Raw genomic sequence first — 17,412 nt, 5'->3', positions numbered from 1 at the left:
ATTACATCTCACTGACATGTTCAAAATCCACACGAGAGCAATAAAATCCCATGGCGCAAACAGACATGTGAATTCACTTTGCGCAGATGTAATGGCTGTCAGAAGCGGCCTTCGTAGCACACAATTCTTTTTGTTAGAACCACGGGCATGTTTGCCACTCGGATTAGTTGACAGCTGTTATTTGTTTGCGTTTATGGCTTTTTGTACAAATAATCACCGTGCAGAATAATCAGTTACTCAGAAAATTCATATTTGAATGTGTAAGCCTTGGTAGAAATTTGAAATATGACATTAAGTAGCAATGCTGGGTGTGGATTTGGAGTCCGCGTCCCAACATCTCCCCCCGTGGATACTTCTAAGTCTTCCAAACAGCTGTTATTAGTTCGTGTGACTAAAGGAAAATAAAGGTCTCTTGTAATACTGCGAGCCATGGGACGCAATCATCTGATTCTGCTGACCCATATTTTTCTGCTGTTGCGTCGTTTTGTCCCTAAAGTCAAATGCACGGGTGGGTGGGGGAATTACTTTCCGTCTGTTCATACAACCGCATCTGTCCATCTGTCCATCGCAGCTCCTCCTCGCTGCAGTGCCAGAAAGCAAGCCGCATGCGGCCTACGTCCTTGGTGACAACGTGTTCGCTTTGACCTTGTGTTTTTGTTGTTGTCAAGGCGATGACCTGACCGTGGCGGTGCGCAAACATAGAATTTTTAAAGAATGTTCCCCTTGAAGTATTTAAATTACAGTAATAAAGGTAAGCACAAAAGGCGGTGACACATCAAATGCAATTACCAGTGAGTGTGCCGACGAGGAGACTGACAATCACCCCTTTAATATGTGAGTTTTCAAAGCAATTTAACGTCGGAGAAGTGTGTCCAGAATTTACATCAATGCCCTAACCCAAAGTTATTTCATGTGGCAAGACCAGTGGTCCAAAAAAATACTGGCGTCATGGGTCAAACATCAATAAGCATCCAAAGTCAGATCGGTGAAGATGAAAATTTAATAGGACAGCTGCTTAAAAATACACAGTAGCCTACAATTTGCAGTTTCCAAACAAAAAAAATGGCATCAGCTCCGCAAAGATGATATTTACAGCTGCACCGCCATTTGAAAATCACTCACTCTAGGCACATGTCCAAGGTTAACACGCAATGACGTATCCTCTGGCACCCCAGAATAACTGGAAAAAAGTAATATAGTGTGAGAAGTTTTCACCCGCTCCCTACATGGTGGATCTGTAGACGTCTCATGCCAGGCGTTAGGTCTCATGTTAACTCCGCATAGCAGTGTAACCGCCAAGAAATATGAAGCGTTTTCACAGAACCAGGTGCACCTTTTGATGCTTTGTTCCCTTCGGTGGTTTTAAGAGACGGCAAAGCCCCCATACACACAGCTAAGCAAATTCAAGCGCAGCATCACAAACACACAGGGCGAATTCCAACACCTTCATGGTCAAATCTCCTCAAACACAAGGTTTGTTTTACTACATTATTTGGGGAACTGAACAAGGTAGAACGCCCGCCCTCTCGTTACGTGTTTTAAAAAATTATACATTTTCTTTTTACTTTTACCTCAAATACGTCATGTAAGCAGACAACTGAACAGAACAAATATGTAAAAATCAAATCAAAAGTTTTTATAAAAGTTATGAAGCCCCAAAGCAATCAAAAAATGTACCAATTAAATCGCTGCCGTGTGCGCACCCTATGGAAGATCAACCTGTCCTAGCTGCTTCTCCCCGTTCTTCTCTTTTTCTAAGCTTTATTGAGCGTGACACAAATTCCTCAGGCATCCTGTAAAGACATCAACCTGGTTTCCCCTCATGTCACACTTAATGGGTGGTGGAATACTGTAGCAAAGCACATTCACGGCATGAGCAGCAGTGTAAGCAACGTTGTACTACACCCGAGCAAAGGCAACAGTGGAGAATGATGCTATGTTACATAATACTGAATAGAGATTTCTTTTGCTTGTGGTAGTATGAAATCTAACTTCAAATGACTCACTTAACAGTGGCCAATATGTTTTTTTTTTCCAACTGGCCATTGTCCACACAAGGTGCAGAGGTGCATGTTTTGTGTGTTTAATAGCACAGCTGAACCCGCATTATTGACAGCAAAGACCTGAACAGCTACCCAACACTATTGTTCTCAAATATGATTTTTGAATGGCTGTTGATCTCCAGTTCCCTGCGATTGGACAGCAAACGCTCTAGACGTCCCAGTTATCTTTTAGTCACGGCCCTGTTTTATAAAAGGAGGAAATAAGTGCAACAAGAACGTGCATTATATGGACCAAATTGATCTGACGGATCCTATTAGTGCTTTCTTTGCACGTTTAAGGGTCGTTATTTACCAAGTTCAATTCTAAAGAAGGCAGAACATTTAATTACCAAAGGGAAATTAAAGAAACAAAAAGATCATCCCAAAATAACCAATGATGGGCTCAGCCGATCACAGATATATTTGTCCAGTTGCCCAACCCTACTAAACCTGGAGCATGCTACAACACTAATGGGTCGGAGAGAGCTTATATGGCTGGGGCATGTTGTATGTATGCAAGAGGAAAGTGAGACCTGTCTACACCCTGAATAGAGTACGTGTGTTAGATCAAAAAATAAATTAGCACCCGCGCAAACACTCTTCAGGGTTCCCAAGCTGGCCGGTTAAAAAGAGGGGGCTTACACCAAATATAAACCTCATGCCTCATGCAAAACCAGGAGATATAAATACAACATGTTGCGTTAGACATATGGCATGTGATGAGCAAACGCTTCCTCCTGATGCTCAGCTCTCCTCCGAGCGGCAAATAACGAGCGACAAAGCCGCTCTGTTAATATTCGGGTCACTCTTTCACTACCACTCTTTATCTAACTTGGGTTATCCGCTGTGTTATGAGCACAGCTGACGGGATATTTTAGTCACGCAAGCAGATCAAGTGACGCAGAGCACTTGGTCCGGTGATGATACGAATAATAGTCACATTTAACTGAACCGCGTGTTCAGTTTCAAATAATTCCTCCAGGTAAAAGAAAAGCTTTCATAATGCTGCGTGTTGCTACAAATATATCGAGTTTTTTTTTTTTTCTAATTAATCATTAAACCATTTGACATAACAGGTTAGTTTAGTTTAGCCTCACTGCTTTACCCATGCGCACGATAAAAAGCTGGAGGCCTGATTGTTGTTTCAGTGTGTCTGATTTTATACGGTATATTGGCCCTGAAGGGAGCAGACATGACAAGAAAAGACATTTAATCCCTTACATTTACAGCGAGGGAATACATAAAAATAAAGATAAATAAGATTAACTTAACACCACATAAAATCCTGAGGTATGTGGTGCCCCAGGTGGAAACCGATACACTCGCTTGAGAGTTAAACATAGACTGTTGTGTAATTTGGTTTACTTAATTACGCAGTGTACTTTGATTTGGCTCCAAACGCGATGCATGGGCAGCTGCGTTCAAATAGTACGAAACCGTATAACACAAATGAAATAAACTCCAAAGAAAACAGCAGATCAGATGAGAAACTGTCTCTGCCTGAAAGCCTTATGAATGTTCCATTATACCAGAACCTTCTGTTTGCCAAGTCAGGAAATGGCCATGCTGTTTTGATGAGACAAACATCCATAGAAATTCAGCATTTCAGCAGGGTGCTAATTTGTCATGCCCCGCCACAACACGCAGAATGTATAGGAGGCCATCCAATCTCCTGCTGGCACTTGGGGGTCATTATGAAGGGGGGGAAAAAATCACAGCAATATAGACAGACAGAATGAGATGGATTCCTGCATTAAGTGGATGAGGCCCTCGTCACTACAGGACTTGAGTTACACTACAGCCTACTTCACATATGGACTTCTTTGTCCCACATTCCCTTCAGCTTTCTTCTTGACAAAAAAAAAACAAAAACTCAGGCTGTGTTAGCTTAAAGCGATGTCCAATATTGGAGCATTTTATTAGATCATGCAGCTCTCAATATCAGAGAGAGAGCTCATCATTTATTCTCATTTATTTTTTATTGCTTTGTCAGTTTTTCCCAGGAGACGCGGGAAACATTTCCAAATGGACAGATAGTCCTTTGATAGTGCTTAACTCCGATTTGCTATTAGCCTCACTCATCTTCGTTCTGGTGCAGCACAATGTCTCCATCTTTCCTTACCAATAGTAAGCCCAGGACGTCTAGCTGACACTGGACTCCGTGCTCCTGGGTTTCTGTGGACTCGACACTTTCCAAAGATAACACGGGCCAAAGATTTCCACTCACGGGCAGGCTGAGGCCCTGCTGAGGCATACTGCCTGATGGGGAACAGACCAAAAGGAGCAGGCACATCTCCTAAGATGCATAGCACTGTACTATCTGATATGCCTTCAAGGTTTATAGTTAGTTACTACAGATGGGAGGAACGGAGGCCGACAGTGTGAGAAGACTGTGTTCTTTAAAAGCACGATACCAAACACACGCGAGGCTCAGTTTAGCTTGATAACATGATACCTAAAGATAGAGTAATAAGAAAGTCATCAAGTTCAAATCAAGAGCATTACTATAACTTTTAACTAACCGCTCCCGTTCCCCGTTAACTTCCTGTTTCATGTAGATGTGCTGCATGTGTGTTTGATATAGTGTTCCCTACTAACATTAAGGGGTAAATTGAGATTTCCAATAAAAAAAAAAACTTGTCCCTCAGAAAAGACCTGGAAAGCCAAGCCTGGTGGTGTGCACAGTCATACACCACATGACGTCTTAGTAGGGGAACATTCCTCCAAGTCTATTTCGCTCCCTCTAAAACCATCTTTCTCAATTTAGAAACGGGGGGGTGCACGAAAAGTGGTTAAGCTCGAAAATATGGGGCAGCAGATTAATGCAAAATTAAGCCATAAAAAACCTGACATATGTGAAATGTCCCAGACAGGGAATGAAAAATCATTTCTCCTATTCAGGAACTTTCCACAGGAAGAAACACACGAGGCAGAATTCCACATAACCTCCTTCTCGTGCGTGCCAACGGACAAAAAAAGAAGTTTAAAAAAAAAATAAAAAATGGTTGAAAGTTTTGCCAGTGCCCAAACATTACCATGACCTAACAGAATTTCTCTGAGGGGAGCAGGTATCTACAGTATGTGGACAAGGTAATGTCTTGGAAGGAGGTCAGTTTAACTCCAGCCAAACAGTCTCTTTAAAATATTTTCTTTCCAACTATGCGCCACTAAACACCACAGAGGACGGCGGACTGAAATGATGTTATGGCTGCAGTATTCTACGCAGCTTACAGGAGCTGGGTTTGTGTCTCTTCTCCATAAATCACTTCATGGTGACAGGAGGTGGTCCTCCAGTCCGTCAGCCTACCCCCGCCGGCTGACCTCAGGGGTGACGGCTTCCCTCAAGCGTCAACCCAAACAAAAAGGGGTGCAGCCAGCTCCCATAGCTGAAGCTATAGAGGTCACGCAGGCCTGTGCCAAAGCAGCCCTTTCATCCTATAGCATTTACACCATCAGCATGCTGGAATATAGACATCAAACGTGACAGAAAAAGCGCATGTGAGAGAGAGACAGAGTCAGAAATGACCTCTGTGACCCTTAATATGTGTGCGGCTCATGCGTAGGAGGGTGTGGGATAATCCTGGCGAGCTGTGTAGTGGGGGTCTCCAGGTGGCCCAGAGGGTTAGATGGGGTTAACCCCAGTTGATCCTGACTCTCCGCTGTCAGAAGTAGGAGATCTTCCCTTAGCTTGTCAAGGAAATCAGAACAATGTGGCACGTCTGTCTTTCAAGACAGAGCCTGAATGGTGCTCAAATAGTCTTTTATGTTTATTTTCGCATCAGGAAAACATCACAAAAACCTTTGTCCTGAAACTAAACGACCGTAGAACACCTCGCCGTGTCTTTATCTACGTAAAGCTGTGCTTAAATTACACCCCTTTCTACACATTAATGTCATAATTCCAACATGCCCAGGCGTTTCTTTTCGATATTTGTTCCAGTAAAGTGAAATGAGAGTGCCTATGTATCTCCAGACAGGCCTTGGCAGAAACACATGGCTGTTTGGCAGGTTGGGGTTAAACACTTCCCTAAATGCCGAGACACAGAGGTCTCAGGTGACGACACATGGCAGAGCAGGGGTCTTCTCTAGTGTCATTTTAGGCGTGTCCGCAGCTTGAAATAGCCGACTGTAACGCAGCTGAAGAATCTTGACACTGCAGACCGTTAATGCATTGTTACATTCAGACAGACGGGTGTGACAATGAATTACAGTTTTGAGATAGTATGCGGTTACATTTGTTCCAAGGAGGATTACAATTATGATATTTCACTGACAGCTAAACGTCAGCTTAGCAATTACATCTACAACTCCATCTGTTTAATGAACTGAAGATGTGCAACCTGTTCGTATCACTGATTGATATAATAATATTTGTCAGATGTAAAAATGCCACTTCTGTCTTTCCAAAATCCATCTTGAAGCCAAACGTCGTCGGTTTGCTAATATACAAGACCGAGATGGGCTAATTTGACAAAATGACTACCACCATGAATCAGTTCTTTGTTTCAGCTCTGTTGCTGATCTAGTTATTTTTTTTTCAAATGTGCTTCCAATGTGACCACTTGCAGTGAATGTGGGATTGGGAATAGAAAGCAGCCAAGCACCATAAACATTTTTATTAGTCACTCGTGTAGCCGGAGTCTAGCTGTTCTGGTCTAAGTGGCATTGATGTGTAAGCGTCTAAAAAAAAAAAACCCTGTGGCAGACAACAGTTGTCAGAAAGCAGGTGTGCGCGCGGAGACGAGCACGATCAGACGTTTGCCGTCAAGTCCAAGAAAGCTGTACGCGCGTGCTTGTAGATTTAAGGCTAGGCGGCGCAAATCAGCGTGCGACAATGGGGACAATAAATTTTTCAAGTTCACATACCTCATTATTCACTAATGATTTGTGTATTAAAATAAGCCAAGACAAATACCCCTTCATCTAGAATCATGGCAGCAATTTGGGCACAGTCGCATTTTTGTAATAGCCAGTCGCTTTGCTGGTTTAGTTACAAGGAATATCAAAACGGTCTGAAACTTCAAGTGCAGAAATCAAATGCTGCAGTGTCAGCTGTTCGGCTACATTATTTGTTCAAGCGCTGTAGCTGATGAAGCAATTTCACTCTCAGATCTGAAGAATGCAGACAACCTAGAAGTCAATGCTTCTTTGGTAGAAAACAGATAAAAAGAATAAAGCATACTTTTTTTTCTTCTTTCCAACAGAGTTTCTTCTCCTGCGCTGCTGCCTGCCACTGTAGGCTTTGCTCAGCGGCAGGAGTGGAAATTTAAGACGGAGTTCGGGGCTAATATGCGGTTAATGATCACACTTAAGATGTGCAATGGCTGCGTTCTTCGCACACAGTGTCCAACCCATCATCAAGTGCACCAAAATAACTTTCCGTCTTTACCACATTGGGTATCTTAGATCCTCTTTATGTGACAGAGTGCATTGACTTTTTCTTTTTCCAAAGATACATTGTACTTTAATTGAAACATATCTGTGGTGCAGTAATGAAAACTCTACGTAAACAAAATTGCTTTTGCTACCAATATAGATCGAGCACTATGCTCTCTACAATATCTGACACTGTCCATTTAGTTCTGCTAAACTGTATGCTGGCTTTAGGAACAGCAGTGACGTACTAATTAGCATACAACGATCAGGCATAACATTATGACCCCCTTCCTAACATCGTGTAAGTCTCTCTGGTGTCTCCAAAACAGTTGTGACTCATCAGAGAATGGACATGGTCCTTCTGAGGGTGTCCTGTGGTGTCGGGCAACAGAATGTTGTTAGTGGGGGCCTTTGGGTCCTATGGGTTGAGGGACTTGCAGCAGCAGAACATTGCATTGTCACAAGATGGTCAATGTTATTTATTTCTCCTGTCTGTGTATTTAATGTTACGCCTGATCGGTTATATTGCTTTATATTCTATTGTCTAATTTTTGATACTTTCGGTATTTTCGTAAATGTTATTACTTGTCCATCTGTCCCTGAGCTTCAACTTGTGAACACTGTTACGGCTATGGAGTTTGTGATGCATTATAAGGCCAAGCTGGGAAAAAAAAAAGTTATTTGCCTGAAATTTTACAGCGGTAATGGTGAATGTCAGAGCCTTTGCAAATGTAATTTAGCATAGCATTAAGTTTTAATATATTATTTTCTCTGCATGTTTTCATATGAGTACAGCGGGTAAATATGTGTACGCTTTGATGCTTATTTTGTAAATCTTTTTACATCATTTTTGCTGAATCTGCATAACTTTTGCTGTTGATTGTGGCTCTAGATTCTGGTTGAGTTCCACAGAGGTCATTAACTCCCTAACCCTTTCCTCTCAAAAGGAAAAAAAAGAAAGATAACATGATGCAAAAGAGAGGCTCAAGCAGCCTATTTTATTTTACTAACAGATGAGAGTATATTGCATTCACCCCCTTGCATTTTGCATGTGTGTGTCTGGGAACAGCGAATTTTGAATGAAACCCTATACCCTCTCTTAGCTTTGTGCTGAAAGTGGCTAATACTAAAGGCATTCATGAAAGAACAAGCAGAGAACAAGCCGAAAGAGCAGCCACTGATGTCATTAAATTCTGAGGTCCAGACACTGGGAGAGATTCAAACATTTTTCACATTTCCAAACACAGAGATTAAAGGCTTATATTCAGGCTTTTATCTTATAAACATGAAGTCTAAGCAAAACATTTTAGTGCTTTGTGTGCTCAATGATCCTTAAGTGACCACTGAGAAAACCACCATGCAATGCATGTGAATAGATCTGAATGGATCACAACAATGTCTGACATATTCACAGAAAGATGAGACTTAACTTTACACAGCCTTAACCACAACAATGATGTAAACATGGCTCTCTTTCCTCACGGCTTCAGGAAACATCACTTATGGTTTACACCAATCAAGATTTTCACTCCTCCTTATAACCCAGACTAAGCAAAAGCAGACAAAGTTTCTTTTTCTCTCACCACACAGGCCGATTGGGTAAGCCGTGTGTTCAAAAGAAATTAGTAAAGATTTTTTTTTGCCACAACTTTTAACAATTTATGGTAAATGTGCACAATCCCCATTGGTGACAAAAACCTTTACGAGTCACGTGAGCTTCGCATGAGTGTCCTGCATTTCTAAGACACGTCGACCGCCGTGAGTAACGTGCTTTTCAGGCAGACACTTTGAATCCTCTTGTAACCTTCAGTTCAGATGGAGCCATCCCAACTGCCCAACATGCCAGAACCGATTAAGTAGGCTTTTGGCTCAAATTCAGACAAGGCATTGAGGTCTTTCTCTTTTTACTCTATCTATCGTTCTTTTCTCCTGCTCTGAAGAATGTAACAAAGGTTGTCCAGTCTTCTCCTGCTAAGGCCACTCTGAGTGGTCCCCCTTGAGAGCCATGGGTGGGCTGCGAGAGGAGATTCTCCTGCTGCTGCTGCTACTGCTGCTGCTGCTTGAGCTCTTTATTTCAACTCTCCAATCACCCAACTGCCTCTGAGATGGAGGCGTGTTAGAACTCTCTCAACAATCTGCTTCGACTTTTTGACTTCTTTAATTTGCTTTTAGTTTGGTGGAAACTATATCCTCCTTTGAGAGTCTTTACAAAAGTCCAAAACTGTAAATGTGAAGTATTTTCTTGTTAAACTGTGTTGAGAATCCTCTGGTTGCACTCAAATGCACAAGCTGGGATTAGTTTTTTTTTTTTTTTTTTACATTTTCTCTCCCGCACTGCGCTGTTCGGCACAAACTGAACAGAAGATGACTTGTTGTGAAGTTCACAGTGAAAGGGATATTATGTTTCATTAAAGGCTCTGCAATATAAATAATACTTATCCCTCTTCTTGCCAGTGCTTGGGATTACATCAGCGCTAAAAATAACAACTGCAGTCGTTACTTGGCCTCGAACATGTTTGAAGATGATAAAGAGAAACAGATACTTCACAGCACAGCTAATATTTACAGTGGATCACTAAATGGTTTTCAATAGCTGCGGATCATGCCTGCACTCTGGGTGGTTACAGTGTCGTGAACCAGAACGTGAGAGGACAGCTTTCAAATGATTACGACGTTACCACAAAATGCCACACGCTAACTGCCTTTGGCGAATAACTCACAATGACTGCGCCTGGAGTTTCTGTTGGCCCGCAGCCAGCTCCGACAGCACAAGGTGAAAGGATGGAAGCTGCAGGTGTTACAGAGTTAGAGCTCAGAGAGGAGTCACGGAGAGATAAAAAGAGGACATTGTTAATCTGCCTTACAAAATGAAATGACATAGCTGCTGCTTACCTGATAAAACAGACACAGAAAGTCTGTCAGGCTCCTCTGACTACATCATCATGCGCCTCGAGCTTGAGAAGCTGATAAAACATGATGAAGTGAACCTGACAGCCACGGACAATGGCAAAGATCTTGGCTGTGGAAATGATTCATGCAGCCTGAGCAGCTGTTTAGAAATAGGCGGCACCCGAATCTCTTACCACACACCAGATCTCAATCTCCACCGGTTCGAAATCTGTGCAAAAAATGACTTTTACATTCCTCACAAGTCAGGCCTAAACAGGTCATATCAATCTTTATTTTCCCAGCTGATGTCAGCTTAAAGACTAAATCAATCTCAGCGCATGAATGTGACAAAAATCCAATAAATCCTCCTTTAAAGCAACACAGCAACGGTAAATGATTCAGAGTTGGCCAGCTGTGGCAACACGACGTGATCCAAGGTGAGAGAAGAAATAACAACCGCGTTCCATGCAACTCTGGATGAGTGACAGTTACTGTAACGACAAACAGAGAAAACGTGGCGTGTTTTGGTTCGCCTAAGCATTTCTCATATTCTCCTGATGGATACAGAGGGGAAAAGAGACGTTTCCTTACAAAGAAATTGACATCAAAGCTGAGGGAAAGAAAAGGAGCCAGCATGACATGTGAGAGAGGATGTGAGATGAATTCCATGGCACACTGGGATTTGGCTGAAGGCCAGTGGGGTACAGAGTTAAAGGTTAGAGATTCTTTTTTTCTTTTTTCTAGCCAATTCTGGCACTCAGATGCTTCCTGCCCATATAATGTAACCATAAATCCAAAGTCAAATCTCGAACATGACAAAGATGATGAATTAGGCATCATCTGAAACTAAAAAGGGTTCACAGAAAGATGATATACGGTGGCATATATAGACATACTGTACAGAGACAGGTTTAGTATAAAAGACATTTTAAATGAATGAGCCTAAATGAATTCAATCCAACAGCAAGACAACGTCTTCTTAAAAAATGTCTCAAAGCAAGAAGGTTCTGGGTTTAAACCAGGTGGAGCCTTTCTGCGTGGCGTGTGCATGTTCTACCTGTGCTTTCTCTAGGTGGTGTTCTCTGGGTGCTCCAGCTTCCTCCAACAGTCCAAAGACATACTTGTTAGGTTAGCAGGTGATTTGAAAAGTGATCGCAGGTATGCATGTGTGCATGTGTGCATGAATGTTTGTGGTGACTTGTCCAGGGTGTACCCTGCCTCTCACTGGATGTCAGCTGGGACAGGCCACAACCACCTCGGAAATCTAATCGGTGAAACTCACTGAATGCAGTTATGTTGTGCAAATGCCATAAAACAGTTACTGTAACAGGAACAAGTCGGATTATCCTTGGAGGCTTTCTAACACATAGTTAATATATTGCAAAAGTAATGTTGGTGCTTCAACCAAATCTAAATAACTGTAATTCGGAAATTACAAGTCAGTACTGACTTTTAGTTTCACACTAGTCCCAGTCTTCGAGGCAGAAGTCCTATGTCTGACCTGTTCATCTGCCTCAACCTCTTTACATGTTGCTCTTCATGGAACTTCACCACTTCCCAAAGGCCATTGGCAAGAAGGACTCCTTCAAATGGCACTGCCACATGACAGTCTTTGGCCTTGGCCCCATCTAGCCTCCATTTCGAAAGATTTCTTTGGGCACCACAGTAAATGATCCCTAATCATAAAATGTCAATACAATTTGAGGATTTTCTCCTTTTTATGTGATGGTAGTTGAACATTTGAGTCATGAACACACTATTTGTGATAGTTTTTTAGTCATTTACCAACATTTTGTAAGCCAATTAATTCATTCATTGCACAAACATCTGTCAGAATACTTGTTGTGAACTGATAATTGATCATTTATTTGAGTTGCAGTCCTAAAATTGAATTCACACCCCAGTAAAATCATTCAGATAAGTATGAACTTCATATGAGAGTTTTCTCTTTCTCCTCGTCCTTGGACCTCCATTACAGACACAGAAAGAGACAGACACAGACTCCGTGGAGGCATCTCAGCTCTAAACCACCACAGTCCCCTGTGAAGATATAAATAAACACTTCTTTGCAGACAACAAATAAATGTTGATTTATGCAAAACAAGCTCCGCTTTATTCCAAATTTTCCTTCCTGCCGGGCAGTCAGCTGTTTAAAGTCTGTGGCTACTGTGGTTACACACCTGTCCACTTCAACAAGAGTTGCTCAAGCAGTCTCACAGCAGCGGTGAACCCCAGAGTGGTCTGGTTCACATGGCATCCGCTCTCAGCTCTCCAAATTCATAGTGTGCCTCTTTGAAAAACTACAGTCTGTTACTAGTTATACCAACTTTGACCAATCAGTCACCACATTTTTCAGACAAACGCTTTGACTAGTTGTCAAAAGTGAAAGAATAGAATCTACTGCCGTTTTGTCTCCTGGTCAGGCTGCACGCTCAGGCTCCTGCCTCCGTCCTGTAAACACAGCGAGAATAAAAAGACTCCCCTCCTGGATGAAAACATAGACAGCTCTCTTCTTTTCTGGATGGCTGAGGAGCAGCGTTGTGGGGCCATACAACTGGAAACAGATGGCTCCTTAATATGTGCATGCCTTTGAATGAGTGTGTGCAAGTGAATGTGAGCATATGAGAGTGCTTATATGAATTAATGTTATAGTAGTTAACAACTTTGTGCAGTATGTGAGGCAAATCTAATTAGGTTTAATCCTACTAAAAATAAGAGCAGGGAGGGCGCGGAGACAAAATACAAAACGATAAGAAACAATGTTCTGTGCTGTTGCACATAAATGATACATTATATCTTGCTGCATGTGGTTGATGGGTTGACGGCCAAGCAGACATATAAAAAAGCAGAGTGAGCCAAAGCGGGAGATCTGTGACACAATCAAACCCTCCAATGATTTAGCTATCAGCTGTGACTTGAAGAGCAGGGCCCATTCCCACTCCACCCACTATACTTGTTTGCAGCTTCAGATTTCTCCTCTTTGGCACAGCGTTGTTTAGGTTGGCCTCCTGGGGAGACTACAAGTCCATGATCCCATTCTGGGGTCTCTTTGAGGCAAGTCAAAGAGATGAGCGTGAAAGCTATTCTGTCTTCCTCTGGGTCTCACGGGTGCTATTTGATATGCATGTTTTTAATTATTCCACACCCGCTTGACACTTCCCAGTCACACAAACGTTTGATTCTATTGCTTTAATGCATGGTCGTGAGGATCTTCTGTCTCTGACAAGGACCAATCCAAGTATGCATTTTGACAGAGCTACAGGAGGTCAAATAAGTGCATGAACAGTTTTGTATTATTTTCCAGTAAGTAATTTTTCTTCAAAGTGTAACCTCTAACCATCAATGAAATCCTTTCTGTTCTGCTGCTCTCCAGCTTTTTAATAGGCGTGTTAACTACTGGAATAGTTTTTATGTATGTGCACAAAAGTGCAGATGGCTTAATGAAGATCTGGCGGAGTGTGTGGAAAAGACTGGTTGGGAGCGCCACAATAACCCGTAGGTGATCTTATCATCCTGTGTCAACGTGCTGAGATCCCACACACACACACACACACACACACACACACATAGTAATACAATAATTAAACAAAGAAAAGCCCAAGCTTAACAGCATGCAGTTCCATGCAGCTATGCTGCTGGCTGCAGGAACTAATCTTCCAACACGGTTTGCAGAAGGATAATTGTAGAAAATTTACTGCTCATCGTCTTCCATTCAAACAACCACAGAGTTTTCAGTTGTCAACCTGGAGATCAAAACTACCAATTTGACGAAATTATAGCATGAAAGAGAAAGACAAGTCAACAGCGGTCACGATGAATCATGCCCTGAGCCTGGATCATAAGAGGTTGTAAAAGGCGAGGCAGATAATCCACTAAAAAATGTGTCACCTCTGATTACAGCTGTCACTTCTCAGCAGGGATCAGTGCGCTGACAGATGAACCTGCTCGTAAAGAGGAATACCAACAAGTTTAAGCTTTCAAATATATGCCCTTTACTTTTTTGAAAATAATAAGTATTTTCTAATAAACAGAAAAGTCTCTACCCACAACACAAGTCTGTGCTTTGTACACAGCTGGCTCCATGTAAAATGATTTGCACAAATATGACTGTGACAGCATCATTTTCCGGGGATCAAGGAGAATTTTCTGGATAGCGTTTGACAGATTTAGCACATCAGTTGTTGGTTTTAGCATTGAATATATGTCATTAACAGCCAGAGGAACAGATACAAACTTAAGAAGAAAGCTCATTTGAACTTGCAAGAGCTGCTGGTGACTGCTGAGCACATGTGACATTTGATCATTTCCAACTTCATATAATCACATAACAGGAACTCAGGCAGCTTCAGCAACAAAAGTGCACATAAAAAGACGACCTACAGTACTTGCAGACAATACTAAAATAAGCAAAAGGCTGCTTTAATCAGGCCCTCGATACCACATCCAGTCCACCGACAACAATAACAGCTCCACAATTTAAACAGGCTGTGGCCAATGTTGACACGCAGTTAAGTTTATATTATAGATCCCGAGCTGTTGTGCCGGTCTTGCAAATGTAAACTAAGATCTAATGACAAAAACACACCGATTCAAAAGTAATTTATTTCCTCAGCCACTAATGACTCAGCTTTTATTTTTAATATCCTTCATTTTGCACTGACACAGTGCCTCATATCTGTTACATTTTTATTTATCATGTGCAAAAACAGATTATCGGTTGCGAAACAGGTCAAGAAAATGAAGCGACTTGCTGCGCAGAAAATAAAAAGCTTAGTTGAAGCTTTGTGAACTCTCGGGTACTCATCGTCAACAAAAGTGATTACAAGAAATCACTGTGCCAGAAGTGGATCAGGAGAAAGAGTTTAATAAACCATTAGCTCTTTGGGGGAGACATTTCCTTCCTCCTCTTTGTTGCATGGATTTCTGGCTCCTCCGTGCAGAAACATATGTATGCAAGTGCTAATGACTATGATTAGGGAGGTCTGGATTACTTCTTGCTGTGGTTCATCATGACACACGCACACTGGAGTACACACACACACACACAGACACACACAGACACACACAGACACAGGAAGCTGGTTCCCTCATGTGTAGATTTGGAGAAACCAAAAAAAAAAAAAAAAACAGATAACATAAACAATGAGATGTACTACTTAATTTAAACTTGAAAAAACCCACAATGGGTTTTCCACTAAATACTGCTAAATAACACAGATTACAATACACACAGTAACCAACTCATCACTCATGGTCTTGGAGGAGGCCTCTCGGGATAAACACAATATTCTAACAACGTGGGTGTGCTAATCTAGCACGTAATCTTAAGTGAGGATCCGTTTAAAATAAAAAATGGTTCAGAAAATCTGAGTAGCTGCTCTGAGGCCCCTGTGCATTTTGCACTGGCTCCTCTCCAAAGGCAACTCACTGTAAGAGCTTTACTCTTCATTACATAATATTTCTCATTGCAGATAGACAAAAGAATACCGCCCCAATATTGCTCTTCTTTGGGGGCACTTGGGTCTTAGAGCAACGCTCAATCCTTTAATACAGGGGCTAAAGAACACCACGCCATTTGTCTGTGGAAGACTAACGAATTATCTCCAATGCGCAGCAAGAAAATCACCCAGTAATGCTGAACTCATGGGGCTACAAGGTAAGCTCACTAGTCGGATAAAATTAGGCTCAAATGTCTGGACAAGTTACAGTAACGGTGACCACCTCAGCTAGGGGAAATAAATCAGCTAGCCACACAGGCAGTCAACGGAGGGAGACTAGAGAAGGGCAACAGGTGGCTGTCAACTTAAAGAGAAAGAGGGTCATCATCCACTTAGAGAGGAGCGGCAAGTCTGTCTGTCACTCCCCAGGCTTCGCTAATCTAAGCCAAGCAGCAGCAGCAGGAGGAGGAGGAGGAGGAGAGAATAAGGTGAAGCCAGTTCAGAGTCTATTCGGCCGAATATTCACACGTATAGCCTGTGACCTGTCGGGCTCTGACTGGACCTTTGGTTAGCCACTGTTAACCATCACATAAAAACAGGGAGAATCTCCAAACGATATTATTACGTCTCCTTAAAATAATGTCAATTTTGATATTATGCAATTCTACCCCTGTAGTACAATAGGTTAAATACCATATATTCAATATTTGGTTCAGTATTTGTGTCAATTACACGTTTATAGTTTCAGCATTAAAGCATTAAAGACGAGTCGTCTTCATTATCAAGATGTGCTAACTCGACCTCATCAGGTTCAGGGAAAATCTGTCTTTCTCATTTCTTGTGCATTTAATGAGCAGGCATGACAGAAGAACAATCTCAGTAAAAGAACCACTGGAGTTTCCAAAGCTTTCCATAACACGTCATACATCAGTAGGTGCAATAAATAACCAGAGAGGTCTATTAGAGATAGTTCTCATCATAATTACCTCATTCAGATGAAAAATGGCCGTACCTTTGCTTTACTTCTACTGCAAGCAACCAAATTTAAAAACTGACAATTTACAGCCTAATAGCCTTTGCAGACGCTGGGTTATTTTTGTACTTGAAGCCCGGGGGCTGAGGAGGGACCATGTGTGTGTGCGTCTTCATGAGAGTATATGTGCTTGTCCATATTCTGCTACTGACGCTGGTTAATGTCCTTTTTAAAGCTTCCTGTTATAGACAAGCATTACAAAAGGCGGTGAAACAAATGACACAAACTTATCTTTCCACAAAGATGTGGGAAAAGTTAGAATAGGAAGTTGAAACCAAGATATGAAACAAGGCAGAGTATATTTCATTTAGCAAAAGCTTAGACATCCTCAGTTTAATCAAAAGCCAACATCTGAAGCACATTGTGTGTGTCTGCACACATGCTGCGTGCATGTGTGCTTGCATATGTTTTCACTCAGCTCTTTTGCGCTAGTTCCCTCACATTACTCAAAGACACCAGGAGGCCCAATTAAACAAAGTGACAGAACACAGTAACTCTAAAAACATAAAATGTGCGCAGACTCTGCTCCACGCCAGTGCTGTGAGTGTTGCTGAAATGCTGTTAATTGTCTCTCAGGTTATTAAAAAGATTTTTTTGGCTGTTTCCCACAACTGCCACTGTTCAACAGGGACCT

At 41.9% G+C, this 17,412-nt stretch overlaps 1 protein-coding gene across 1 annotated transcript in view; it reads right to left on the bottom strand.

The window, feature by feature from the left end:
* fhod3b (formin homology 2 domain containing 3b) overlaps positions 1-17,412 on the bottom strand; it is a gene marked incomplete at its 5' end in the record, with an annotated part of 84,659 nt that overhangs the window by 55,128 nt on the left and 12,119 nt on the right. The window lies entirely within an intron of this gene.

The sequence above is a fragment of the Chelon labrosus genome (genome assembly GCF_963514085.1).
Source record: "Chelon labrosus genome assembly, chromosome: 12".
NCBI lineage: Eukaryota > Metazoa > Chordata > Actinopteri > Mugiliformes > Mugilidae > Chelon > Chelon labrosus.
Note: the sequence above shows the minus strand (reverse complement) of the source record. Positions and strands in the feature narration are given on the sequence as shown.